Genomic DNA, 13,589 nt, shown 5'->3' on the forward strand with positions numbered 1-13,589 from the left:
AAACACTGAGAGATCACACTCACTCAGAGGGATTGTGAAGGGAACATGGCTGCAAGAATTTTATATAAAACAGTCTTGGTTAAAACATCAGTGGCTGCGGAAACAAAGGACTAAAGTTAAGAGAAAATACTCTCAGCCTTGACCCGGGAATTGGAGTTCCATACCCATAGGGAGAGAAATGGCGGATACACAAAGGTTCCGGGTCTGCAAAAAGAGAGTCCAGTTCTACTTTATATTGGCTACCTTTTGGGAGGCGGTTTCTGGGCAAATTCGCTATTCGATTCCCGAGGAAATGCAGAAAGGCTCCATTGTTGGGAATATCGCAAAGGATCCGGGACTGGATATAAAGGAGCTCTCAGACCACAGCGTCCGCATTGTTTCCACAGGTAGGACTCCCTATTTTGCTTTGAATCTTAAGAGCGGGCATTTAATCACCACAGAAAGGATAGACAGAGAGCAGATCTGTGGCCGGATCGAGAAGTGTCTCTTAATTTTTGAGGTTCTTATTGAGGATGAAGCGAAGATTTTCGCAGTTGAAGTTGAAATCACAGATATTAATGACAATGCTCCCAGCTTCCAAGCGAAGGAGTTAGACTTAAAAATTAGTGAGATTACAGCTGTGGGGACCCGGATTTCCCTGCAGGAGGCGCAGGATCCAGATGTGGGAATTAATTCCATCCAGAGCTATCAACTGAGCAATAACAAACACTTTTCTCTGGATGTGCAAACTGGATCTGATGGTGTTAAATATGCGGAACTAGTGCTGGAAAAGTCTCTGGACCGGGAAACGCAGAGTGTCCATAAATTAACTCTCACAGCAGCTGACGGGGGAGATCCAGTCAGATCTGCCACTGCTCAGATCCGTGTTGTGGTTGTGGATGCCAATGACAATGCCCCGCTTTTTAGTCAGCCGGTCTATAAAGTGAGTGTTTTGGAAAACGCGCCTCGAGGGTCCTTGATAATTACAATACACGCCACTGACCGGGATGAGGGACAGAATTCTGAGGTAACCTTTTCATTTAGAAAAATTACAGAAAAGGCGTCTCAGATATTCCAGCTTCACCCTAGGACAGGAGAAATATCAACGGTAGGTGACCTGGACTACGAGGAAGCTTCATTATATGAAATGGAAGTGGAGGCAAAGGATATTGGAGATCTCTCCGCCAGGTGCAAAGTTCTGATAACGCTTATTGATGTCAATGATAATACCCCCAAAATTGCAATGACTTCCCTGTTCAACTCAGTCTCTGAAAATTCTCCCCCCGGAACAGTAATCTCGATATTAAATTTGCGAGACAGAGATTCCGGCAAGAATAGTGAGGTCACGTGCTCCATACCAGCCAACCTTCCATTCCGGTTACAGAAGTCATTTGGCAATTATTACAGCTTGGTGAGTGACACATCACTGGACAGGGAGCGGGTCTCGAACTACAGTATAACTATCACAGCCACAGACCGAGGGACCCCTCCTTTATCCTCAACAACAAACATTTTAGTACAGCTTTCAGACATAAACGACAACGCTCCTATCTTCAACCAGACATCCTACACTTTGTACATCACAGAGAACAATCCCAGAGGAGCGTCCTTTGGTTCCCTGAAAGCGAATGATTCCGACCTGGAGGAGAACGCCCGAGTCACTTACTCTATTAATGAAGGACACATAAATGAAGCGCCACTCTCCTCCATCTCCATTAACTCCGAGACTGGGGCTCTCTACGCTCTGCGCTCCTTCGATTACGAACAGTTCCGGGAGATTCGGTTCCAAGTGCAGGCTCAGGATGGGGGTTCCCCACCTCTCAGCAGTAATGTCTCCGTCACTCTCTTTATACTGGATCAGAATGACAACAGCCCGCACATCTTACACCCCTCCTTTCCCACCGATGGCTCCACGGGAGTGGAGTTGGCCCCTCGCTCCTCCGAGCCGGGTTACCTGGTCACTAAGGTGGTGGCGGTGGATGCAGACTCCGGGCAGAACGCCTGGCTCTCCTACCAGCTGCTGAAGGCTACAGAACCGGGGCTCTTCTCTGTGGGACTCCACAGCGGCGAGATCAGGACAGCGCGCTCCTTTGTAGACAAAGATGCGCTCAAGCAAAGTCTGGTGGTTTTAGTGAAGGACAACGGGCAGCCCCCTCTCTCTGCCACGGCCACTGTCACGGTGGTGGTGGCTGACAGCATCCCCGAAATCCTCTCCGATTTAAGCAGCCTCTCAGCTCCTGCAGACCCCCAGTCCAGCCTCACCTTGTATTTGGTGATCGCTGTGGCTTCCGTTTCCTGCTTGTTCTTTACCTTTATCCTAGTGTTCCTGGCCCTGAGACTCCGCAGGTGGCGAAACTCGCAGCTGTTTGACTCCTCGAGTGTGACTTTCAGTGGAGTTCCCGTCTCGCAGTTTGTGGGGATCGATGGAGTCAGAGCTTTTCTTCACTCCTACTCACATGAGGGTTCTTTAAGCACGGACTCCAGAAAGAGCCAATTCAACTTCTTCAAATCAAACTATGCAAACACCGTGACCAGTCAGCAAACTTGTGTGATAAAGGATCCTATTCTAGCTACTGAAGATTTAAACATTAGTAATGGGGATCAGACCTCCATTCAGGTGAGGTAACGTAATTGGTCTTTTTGCTATTAGTTTCTTGCGCATAAATTTAGTCTTCCTCGAGGACTGTGCAATTAATTGAAAAGTACCGATTAAAGAGGAGAGAATATGCGTTATTAAAGTTAGTGAGAGTTCTGCCATTGACCTCAGTAAGTATAGCATGAAGACCTCTGTGACTGAGAAAATGCAGTGTACATATGGCTTGCTCTAGGGGAGGAGGGTATTATTGTGTCTTAATTACTAATGAATAGGGCTCTTCCAAATTCACAGTCCATTATGGTCAATTTCAGGGTCATAGGATTTTTAAAATAGTAAATTTCTTGATTTTAGCTATTTAAATCTGAAATTTCAGGGTGTTGTAATTGTAGGGGTCCTGACCGAAAGAGGAGTTGTGGGGCAGAGAGTTCACAAGATTATTGTTGGGGGGGGAGGGGTTGCTGTACTGCTACCCTTACTTCTGCACTGCTGCTGGTGGTGCTGCCCTCAGAGCTGGGCAGCTGGAGAATGGCAGCTGCTGCCCGGCAGCCCAGCTCTGAAGGCAGAGCAGCTGCCAGCAGCACTATAGAAGTAAGGATGGCATGGTGTGGTATTGCCACCTTTACTTCTGCACTGCTGTCTGCAGAATTTGGCCCTCAGTCAGCAGCCGCCACTCTCCAGCCACAGAGCTCTGAAGGCAGCAGCTCAGAAATAAGGGTGGCATGGTATGGTATTGCCATCCTTACTTCTGTGCTGCTGCTGGCGGGGCACTGCCTTCAGAGCTGGGAGTCTGGCCAACAGCTGCCGCTCTCCAGTGGCCCAGCTCTGAAGGCAGCGCCCCGCCAGCAGCAGCACAGAAGTAAGGATGGCAATACCATACCGTGCCACCCTTATTTCTGAGCTGCTGCCTTCAGAGCTGTGTGACAATACCACAACACACACCCCCCCACAAACACACACACAACTCCCTTTTGGTCAGGACCCACAATATGAGAAACACTACTCTCCCCCCAGAAATCTGTATATAGGGTAAAAGCACACAAAAGACCAGATTTCACATGGGGGAGACCAGATTTCATGGTCCGTGATGTGTTTTTCATAGATATGAATTTGGTAGGACCCTACTTGTGAAGTATATACCATTTGTTTTGAAATGGCACAAACATTCTTTTCCTTTATTATTTTAAATGAAATTACTCTTTATTGAATATTTGTTTTAAACCACATTATCTTTTTAAGATTTCTTGAGACCCAGTTTGGGAAGTTACAAATATACAGACATTTCTGAGTATGTAAAATACTAAGGTTAGTGGAAGGCACATTGATGAGATGTTGGTGAGCTTCAAATCTACCCCACTGCAGGGACAATTTGTTTTTACTGTTGTAGTGTAGAATTATGTTAGTGCAGAATTATGCTGAGTAATTAATCTGAAGTTCTTTCCAGTTGTCTGCTGCATTGATTTTCTTGTCTCCAATAATCTGGCCTTTGCAAATTAAATCTTGTGGGTGAAGATTTACTCATCAAATTTTATTGTTGTTGCTTTTATTTTAATTAGAGATAAGTTTTGGCACCTGTTTTTAACGTTTAGAAAAGACAATTTTTCTGTTTCTGTATAGAGGCACTGATTCAGCTGACCTAGAATATTTAGATCTTTGTACTTGGAATGAAGATATACTGATTGTCTCTAGACTCATATCAAATGAGAAGAAAAAATGAAGGATTTATGTGCAAGGAAAAGGAGATAAAGTTCTGTTTGTCTGTTTCTTAACAGCTATATAGATGTAGTTATATTTATGTATATTTCAATGTCTTTCATTTGAAAATGACAATTTAACTTTATGTATTAGTTGTAGAGTTGTTGATATTCTTGGTCCAACAATATGAGACCAACAAAGAGGATGAGGTACTATCTTTTATTGGATCAACTTTTGTTGGTGAGAGAGACAAGTTTTTGAGTTTACACAGAACTCTTCTTCAAGTCTGGGAAATGTACTCAGTGTCACAGCTAAATACAAGGTGGAACAGATTGTTTAGCATAAGAAGTTATCACATGTTTCAAGGGGCAGTTCAAGGTGAAGTGGCCAGTGCACACCTCTTCAGTCATAGGGAGTGTGACTAGGGTCCCAGAGGAGCCACATTGAGGTTACTTAATTAGGGCAAACTGCAAAGAATGGGGCAGACAATCCCCAAAGCTGGTCATCATTCCAGTACTTAGATTCACCAAGCTCACCTCAAACAGCTTCTATAATACCTTACCAGTTACCCAGAAGCCAATAACACAGTTCCCTTAAAGCAAACCAGCCTTAGGCCTTTTTCCTGCTCAAACCTCTAGACCAGGGATTCCCAAATTTGGTTCGCGGCTTGTTCAGGGTAAGTCTGGGACCCCACTTCCTGGCTGGGAACAGCAAACCGTGGCCACTGGAAGCTGTGAGCAGCCATACTTGCGGATGCTCAGATAAACAAAGTGTCTTGCGGCCCACCAGGGCTTACCCTGAACAAGCCGCGAACCAAGTTTGGAAACCCCTGCTCTAGACTATGGACTTATACTAATGGGAGCATTCTAACCAAAGGACTGAGGACCTTCCAATGATTTGGAAGCAACCAGAGACTTAACAAGCCAACAGTTTATTCCATCACTGCTACAAGCCTGATCCAAGAACTTTGTATTTATTGTATGTATTTGATTCCTTTAACCAATTTTAACTCTCATCTTTCTTTTGTTCTTTTTATAAATAAACTTTTAGATTTTAGATACTAAAGGATTGGCAACAGTGTGATTATTGGATAAGATCTGAGTTATATATTGACCTGGGTATGTGGCTGGTTCCTTGGGATCAGAAGAACCTTTTTGTTTGATGAAACTGGCTTTAAATAACCACTCATCTTTACGTCTAGTGTCTGGGTGTTGAATCCAGGACTGGAATGCCTCAGGAGACTGCTTTTCTGACTTCTTGTTAGCCAGTGTGGTGAAACATAAGGTTTCTTTTGTTGCTGATTTGGTATATCTTATGGGAGAATAACCACCAGTATTTAGGTGTGTCTGCCCTATTTCTCAGCAGTTTGTCCTGAAATTGGTATTCCTAGTTGTGACCCACGGAGGCATGATGACAGGGAGAAAAGGAGAAAAAATGAATGTCCTCCCCACCCCATTCTCAGGATGGGGCAGTCAGCCAAACACACAAAGGATGTGTGTACATGCTAACACAGATGGAATGCACTCAAACACACAAAGGGTGCGCACATACACGCTCAGGGTGCATGTATGTGTGTGTGCACAGAATTTTTGAAGCAGAGAGAAACAATTTGCTTTCCCCATTTTCTGGGCTACACAAATGTATATACATTTGAATCCCAAGTCAGCAGTGACATTTTCATAGAAAAGTGTTATAGCCTGGGTTTCAAACAAACAAATAATTTCATAAAGCTATAAAATAAATAAATGCTTATGTCATTTTCACACCCATCTAACTTTTACATTTTGTAATATCACAAATGGAGAATTATGAAAGTAGCATACGTTACATATCCTAAACAATATGACATTACATTTCTATAAATGTCCTATCCTAACTATTTTTGGTGTGTATGTCTTATAGTTAGGCCTTATTAGGTTTAGTGAATTGGATAAATGTTTATATAATGACTATATCATTTATTTATTATTAGAGAGAGGTTCCCAAACATTTATATAATGTTTATTAAAGGAAAGATATATGTTTTGATATCATATATATCTGTTTAATAGGTCAAAATGCTTTTGTCTGTGGTAGTACAGTGAATTTTGATGAATTTACAAAAACAAATTTATCAGAGGCATATGTTGTATACTTGCATCTCATGATATCTTCTAATGAATATGTTTACACTGAGTAATTTCAGCATTCCATGTCTCATATTTGGAACTCCTATGGAACATTTTAGTTTTGTCCCGAAGACAGTGTCTTCTTGGGACATGGCCTACATTTCAGTTATGGAATTACGTGTGTTATCTTAATCGTGAGTTACCTTAAAGCTTTTGATTCTTTGTATGTTGAACTGCTGTCATTAAGAACATCATAATATTTGAATAAGATCATCATCATATACATCACATAACAGCTTATATAGTGCCTTCTAACCAGGTAGATCACAGTGCATTACAGATAATAATTATTTAATTAAGATTCCCAGCAATCCTGTGAGGTAGGAAATGTATATTCTACATATTTGACAGATGAGGAAGCTGAGACACACAGACTGAGATCAAGCTTTTCAAACTTCTAAACACATAAACCTATATTTAGGCATTAAGTGGGGGGCCTCATTTGGTAGGTTCTGAGCTCCACAAATCCTAATGGCATCAATGGGAGCTGCAGATGCTCAAAATCTCTCAAAATTAAGCTGTGACGCTGCCTGCAGTGACTCAAGAGTGTGAGTACCAACCTCAGGGCAGACTGTTAGGAAAAGGAAATTAGTTTATTTACAAAATTAAAGCAGGTAAACATATATACAAGATGAGTTATAATCTTAAATTTCAAAAGGTAAATGAATCTTCTATAATCAGCAACCTCTATATGTCCTTTAGGGCTAATCCATGCTAAGAAGCTTCGGAATCTCTCGCTTATGCATAGAAACACTTCCTCCCGCCTCCCCACACTCCAAGCAGCTAGTTCCTTTTGTTTGGGGTTTTTGTCCACCTCCTGCCATGTGCTCTAAACTTCAAACTCAGCAGATGGGAGGGGGCCACTTCATGGCACATCTTCAGCGGGAGGAGGCCGAACAATAACAGCCTCCTCTTGTTGATGGTAGGTAGGAAAATTCCTGTTGCAATATCTCACTATAGTCTGTTTGATATCAATAGACCTTTTATTTTAGGAAGGATGTAACACCTTCTGTTAAGATCAGCCGTTCACATGAATTAATCTCTCTTTCCTGAATGATGATTTACACAGTCACAGAGGCTCACAATACAATCACTCAAATATTACCTTACAATATGGGTTACAGATGTTATAAGTGAGATTAATGCATGCAGCAACTCACAAGCATTCAATAAATTCTACTATTGCTGATGTAGCCATTTGGTTTGATCAACTTCAGGTGAAATTGTAGTTGCTCCTCTACACCAGCCATATGAAAGAAGAAGAAGAAATTCTAAAAACTAAACACATTCTTATCATTCCAATATATTTTTTAACAATACTAACACACACATGAGCCACACTGATTCCAGTTATGTATTTGTCAGTGTGAGACTTGGGGACCTTGGCATTAATTGGCACATGGTCTGCCAGCATCACTTATTTATATTTATAACAATGGATTTATGTCTAAGTTAGAAAATTTTGGCCTAAGCCAAAGCATCTTTCCAAATGTCACACTGTCAAGCTGTCTGGAGTGGATCAAGAGCATTACAATCGGGTTCCCAAAGATAGTACAAGCTGCTGTAATATGCAAACCCTATATGGGCTAACTTAGACTGAGCAACTGCGGGCCCCTTGCTTATGCTTAGAAATTCTGACCTTTTGCCAGAAGCTGGGAATGAGTGACAGGGTATGGATCATTTGATGATTACCTGTTCTGTTCATTCCCTCTGGGACTAAGTCCCTCTGGCCACTGTCGGAAGACAGAATACTGAGCTATATGGCCCCTTGGTCTGACCCAGTAGGGCCATTCTTATGTTCTTATGACCTCTCCAAAGTGCAAGCAGCATGGAGTTCTATTTTCTTCTTGTCTAAGATTTTTATTCTCTTCCCCGCAGAGTTCAAGCTGATGGGAAGAGTTCACACTCTTGTCTCCTCTTCATGGGGGAGTGGGGAGAGGAGTGCAGTTAATGAAGTCTTTGATGTTTTACAATGCCTCATTTGGTTTCAGTGGGCCTTCTGTGGAAGTCAGCATTTCACATTAGTTAATACTTCTTTCCTCTTTGGTGAGTTACAGTTACAGAGGATTACAGTGCAAACACTTGATATAACCTTATAACATGGGGTACAGATGTTGTAAGTGAGATTAATACATGCAGCAGCCTACAAGCATTTCATGAAGTCTAAGCACTAAACACATTCTTATAAATTTAACTTCTATTTTAACAATGCTAACACACAGGTGAGCCAGTCTGGATTTCAACTATATATTGCTCAGTGTTCAGATGAGGCCTAGGGGCCTTGGAATGAGATGGTACTTGGTCTGCCGGTGTCACACACATAAGAATTTTGTGTTCACACTGCTGCTTAACTTAAATAATTCCTCTAGCTCCCTGATGTATTTATAGAGAGCAATCATATCTCCCCTCAGCCTTCTTTTGGTTAGCCTAAACAAGCCAAGCTCTTTCAGTCTCCTCTCATTAGGTAGGATTTCCATTTCTTGTTTCATTCTAGTAGCCCTTCTCTGCACTTGTTCCAGTTTGAATTCATCTTTCTTAAACATGGGAGACAGATGAATTCAAACTGTTCTTAAATATGGGATATCAGAATTGTGCACAGTATTCCAAATGAGGTCTCACCAGTGCCTTGTATAATGGTACTAACACTTCCCTATCTCTACTTAAAATACCTTGCCTCACAGGTGCCAACTTTCCTTGGTGCCAGTGTGTGCTCGCACCCCCATGGCCCCCTACCCTAGCCCCACCTCTTCCGCAAGTGCACCACGTTGTTCCTCCTCCCACCACCCAGTGCTTGCTTCGTGAAACATGTGTTTCACAACTCAAGTGCTGGGAGGGAGGGGGGAGAAGAAGGACCCAGCTTATAGCAAAAATTCTTGATGTTAGTCCCCAAGTCCCTATCTTGCACTTCACACTATTAAATTCCATCCTATTTTTTTTTATTATTCCAGTTTTCAAGGTTGTCCAGATCTTCTTGTATGATATTCCAGTCCTCCTGTGTGTTGGCAATACCTCCCAACTTTGTGTCATCCACAAATTTTATTAGCACATGCCCACTTTTTGTGCCAAGGTCAGTAATAAAAATGTTATTTTTTTACCAAGACCAATCCTTGAGGAACTCCACTAGTAACCTCCCTCCTGGGGCTTTTGTCAGCTTGATATTTCTGGAAGAGTGCCTTGCTCTCTTCTGTCCAACAAGGAGTTAATGATTTGATGAAGCCCCATGCAATGCTCAGTTGGTAGCCAATATTAGTAGGCTTACAAAGTGGTGGTAATTAGCTGAATACAATGGAATCTGGTTTATCAGGCCCTCTACAATCACCACATAGCCGAGCCAGACAGCAGACTGTAGATTCCAGGGCAGCTGCAGGAAGGATTGAATGAGTGAAAATTGTAGGTCTATGCAAACCATGACTGGGCTGTGTTTGCTCTTGGGAAAATCATTGAGAATTGACCTTTTCAATGATATTTGGTGGCCATGGATGTCACGTGACACAAAACAAATGTCAGGAGTACAGCATTGCCTCCATCTGGCTGATCTAAACATGCCACAGTATTTGGCATTGGAGAGTGAAAGCCCTCTTCAGTGAAAGCTCAGGATGTGCTCCAGCATGGTTGTTCTTGTATAGCTCCATAGGCTATGATGGCTATTGAAATCACCAACGCAGATAGTAGGATGGCTTGGTGTTGGTAAAACTGGACATGACCATTCCATTGACAGTGGCTTGTATATGTTAATGACTGTCAGATAGCCATTCTTGATGGTGGTTGAGTAGGGGTTCATAATAGAAAGGACTTCGATGGAATCCTTAAGGTCATATTTTATGTACATCACAAGTCCATATGTAGGGTGATGGCTTGCAGACATGCAGACTCTATTGATCTTCTGTCACTGGCCTTCACTCTACAGGTGTGTTTCTTGTACTTCAAGGCCATAGATGTTTGGAATCTGCAGGATCATTGTGAGGTAATCACACTTTACATTAGATAGGCCCTCAATGTTGAGCTGCACAATTTGAAGCAATGGGCCTTTTGAAGGTTTGGCCCTGACGTGGGCCATTATTGCCACTCTGTTTCTGACTGGCAGGTCATTTAAGGACCTCTGGTCACTGATTTGATAACATTCTTTGTGCTTTCATGCATAATAGAGAAGATTGTGTGAAGGTTATCATCTCCTCCAGTTTATATGTATTTTAAAATATGTATTCTTCATCTGGAAGTTACACAAGTATCGATCAATTTTGTGGATTTATGGAATAATGTTTGTTATTTGTTTGGATTAGGAGGATGTTTTTTCCTCTCTTGTGAAATTGTTGCTGCTTATTTGAATTTTGAACACACATAAATGCTTTTACCATGTTTAAAATTCTACGATTTCAAATAAAATGTGGATGTTTGAAGAAGACTCATTGATTAGAGGACCTCTCAACTTTAAAAGAAAGAATCATCTTTAATATTCAATCTACAAATTTAATTTAATCCCATACATACATGGCATTATCTAGCCCCTACTGATATATATATATATACTGTAAATGTAATAAATACAGAATTATGGAGCTAGCATAAATAGCATGTCCTATCATTTTAACATGTCAGATTAATCTCTATATATTTTTGTTTGTGTCTTCCTGTTGGGCCTAAACACATTTTAATGGTTGATTAAAATTTTGTTCAGTGGGCTATATAATTACTTTATAATAATTATTCATAAGAATACAGAAAAGTTTCTCACACATCTTTCTAGTAGTTTCTTTAGGAACAGTCATTCTCTGACATCACATATGTGATTAGTCACTAGATGAAATGCTTTGGTGTGAGGTATTGCAGTGGATTCTGACAACTAAATAAATAAATTTATTGAAGACCTGCATTGTGTCCCTTCACCTACTGATATTTTTTGAAGAATATTTTTATGTCAATATTTTCACTATTCCATGAAATGTTTCATATTTGGAGTACCTAATATTTCTATTGAGAACTGTTTGTTTTCTTCATAAGTAAATGTCCTCTTTGGTATCTGACTTGGATTATAACTATGGAATGCCTATAAGAAAAAAAGTAAAATCCCTTATTTTTAGTTATGTCATAATTTTTGTATTCTCTATGTTGGTCTGTTCTCATTAGAACATCTCTGTGATACTTCACACTTATATACTCCTGTCATAAATATAAAGGGAAGGATAACCACTTTTCTGTATACAGTGCTATAAAATCCCTCCTGGCCAGAGGCAAAGTCCTTTTATCGGTAAAGGGTTAAGAAGTTCAGATAACCTGGCTGACACAAAATGACCAATGAGGAGACGAGATACTTTTAAGTCTGGAAGTGGGGGGAGGCTTTTGTCTGTCTGTGTGATACCTTTGCCGGGAACAGATCAAGGATGCAAGCCCTCCAACTCCTGTAAAGTTAGTAAGTAATCTAGCTAGAAAATGTGTTAGGTTTTCTTAGTTTTGGCTTGTGAAATTTGCTGTGCTGGAGGAAATGTGTATTCCTGTTTTTGTGTCTTTTTGTAATTTAAGATTTTGCTTAGAGGGATTCTCTCTGTTTTGAATCTGACTGCCTGTAAGATTATCTTCCATTCTGATCTTACAGAGTTGTTCCTTTATCTTTTTTGTTCTCCTAATAAAGTTCTGATTTTTAAGAATCTGACTGGGTTTTTGGGGTCTTATAAATCCAAGGCTGGTTTGTGCTCATCTTGTTTATTCTCAAGCCTCCCCAGGAAAGGGGGTGTAGGGCTTGGGGGGATATTTTGGGGAAATAGGAACTCCAAGTGGTCCTTTCCCTGTTCTTTGTCTAAAACACTTGATGGTAGCAGCATTCTGTTCAAGGACAAGGCAAAGTTTGTGCCTTGGGAAAGTTTTTAACCTAAGCTGGTAAAAATAAGCTCAGGGGGTCTTTCATGCAGGTCCCCACATCTGTACCCCTAGAGTTCAGAGTGGGGAAGGACCCCTGACAACTCCCTTCCATCCAAGCATTTTAAGGGGCCTGATCCAAAAACATACTGAAGTCAGCGGGATTCTTATTTTTATTAATTTCAGTGGGCCTTGGATCAGGGTCACAGTGAACTACAAACAATGATTGATTTAATCTCTCTGTGCCTGAGCTTTCTCTTAGTTAATTTCGAAATAGTATAACTTTCCTAATTCACAGGACTGTTGTGAGACTAAATTAAAGAGTTCAAACGTTGTTATTAGGCATGTGAATCAATATTTAGTCAATCATATAAAAGGCCTCATTTTCCAGTAGGTGGGGACTCACACATCCTCAATAAAGTGAGTGGCAGCTGAAGTTGCTCAGTGTCAAGATTCAAGACACTTATTTAGGCTTTTCAGTATGGATTTAAGTACCTAACTTGAAGGCTCCAATTTTTTAAAATTTGGACTAATTAACTTTCCAGTGGTTGCACCTTGCAAGGGCGCTGGAACAGCAGGGACCAATGGACCATGGCCCTCCAGGTCCGTCCACTTTTTTTGCCAGGGCCCGACGCCCAGCCCCTCCTCTTCCCCCTGAGGTGTTCCCCCACCCCAACCCCCCAGGTCAGGCCGCTCGGAACAGAAGCTGGAGCCCGGCCTGGACAACAGCAGCCTGGGGAGCCGAAGCCGGGGATCCTCCACCTGCCCGGGCCGGGGAGCCGAGAGCAGCCCCAGTCCCATGTCCCCGCCCCCGGGCCCCCGCCCAGGACAGATGGATGGTCCGCGGCTCCTCACAGCTGCCCGGGCGGCCCTTCGACACCCTACGCCAGGCGGGAAGCTGGAGCCCGGTAGGGGTAAGAGCCGAGCGAGCAGCTGTTGGGAGCCAGCGCGGACCTTCCACCTGCAGTTGGCAGAGGTCCTGCGAGACGGAGATAGGGCACCGGGGGATGCTCTAGGCTCTTCCATCCCCAGCACGTGGAGGGGCCAGAGCTCCGCGCCCCGGCTTGGCCAGGGGCGGGGCCTCGCGAGCAAAGGAGGGGAGGGGACGGGAAGGGGCGTCGTGCCACCTCCCTACCATTAGGAAAACTCAGCCCCTGCCTAGGAGTTTTTTGTCGGAGCTGGGAAGGGAACTGTTTCTCAAGGGAGAAATCCTGACACCACTGAAGCAATGAAAGATTTGCTGTTGACCTCTGTGAGGACAGAATTACACTTTACGTCCCAGGCCTTGTTCATACACATACCGG

General features: G+C 42.5%; 1 protein-coding gene and 1 pseudogene across 1 annotated transcript in view; both read left to right on the forward strand.

Moving 5' to 3' along the window:
- LOC144269650 (protocadherin gamma-A11-like) overlaps window positions 1-13,589 on the forward strand; it is a 347,802-nt gene that overhangs the window by 176,168 nt on the left and 158,045 nt on the right. The window lies entirely within an intron of this gene.
- Window positions 179-2,605, forward strand: LOC144269120 (protocadherin gamma-A12 pseudogene; annotated as a pseudogene).

Source organism: Eretmochelys imbricata, chromosome 8, assembly GCF_965152235.1.
Source record: "Eretmochelys imbricata isolate rEreImb1 chromosome 8, rEreImb1.hap1, whole genome shotgun sequence".
Classification (NCBI taxonomy): Eukaryota; Metazoa; Chordata; order Testudines; family Cheloniidae; genus Eretmochelys; species Eretmochelys imbricata.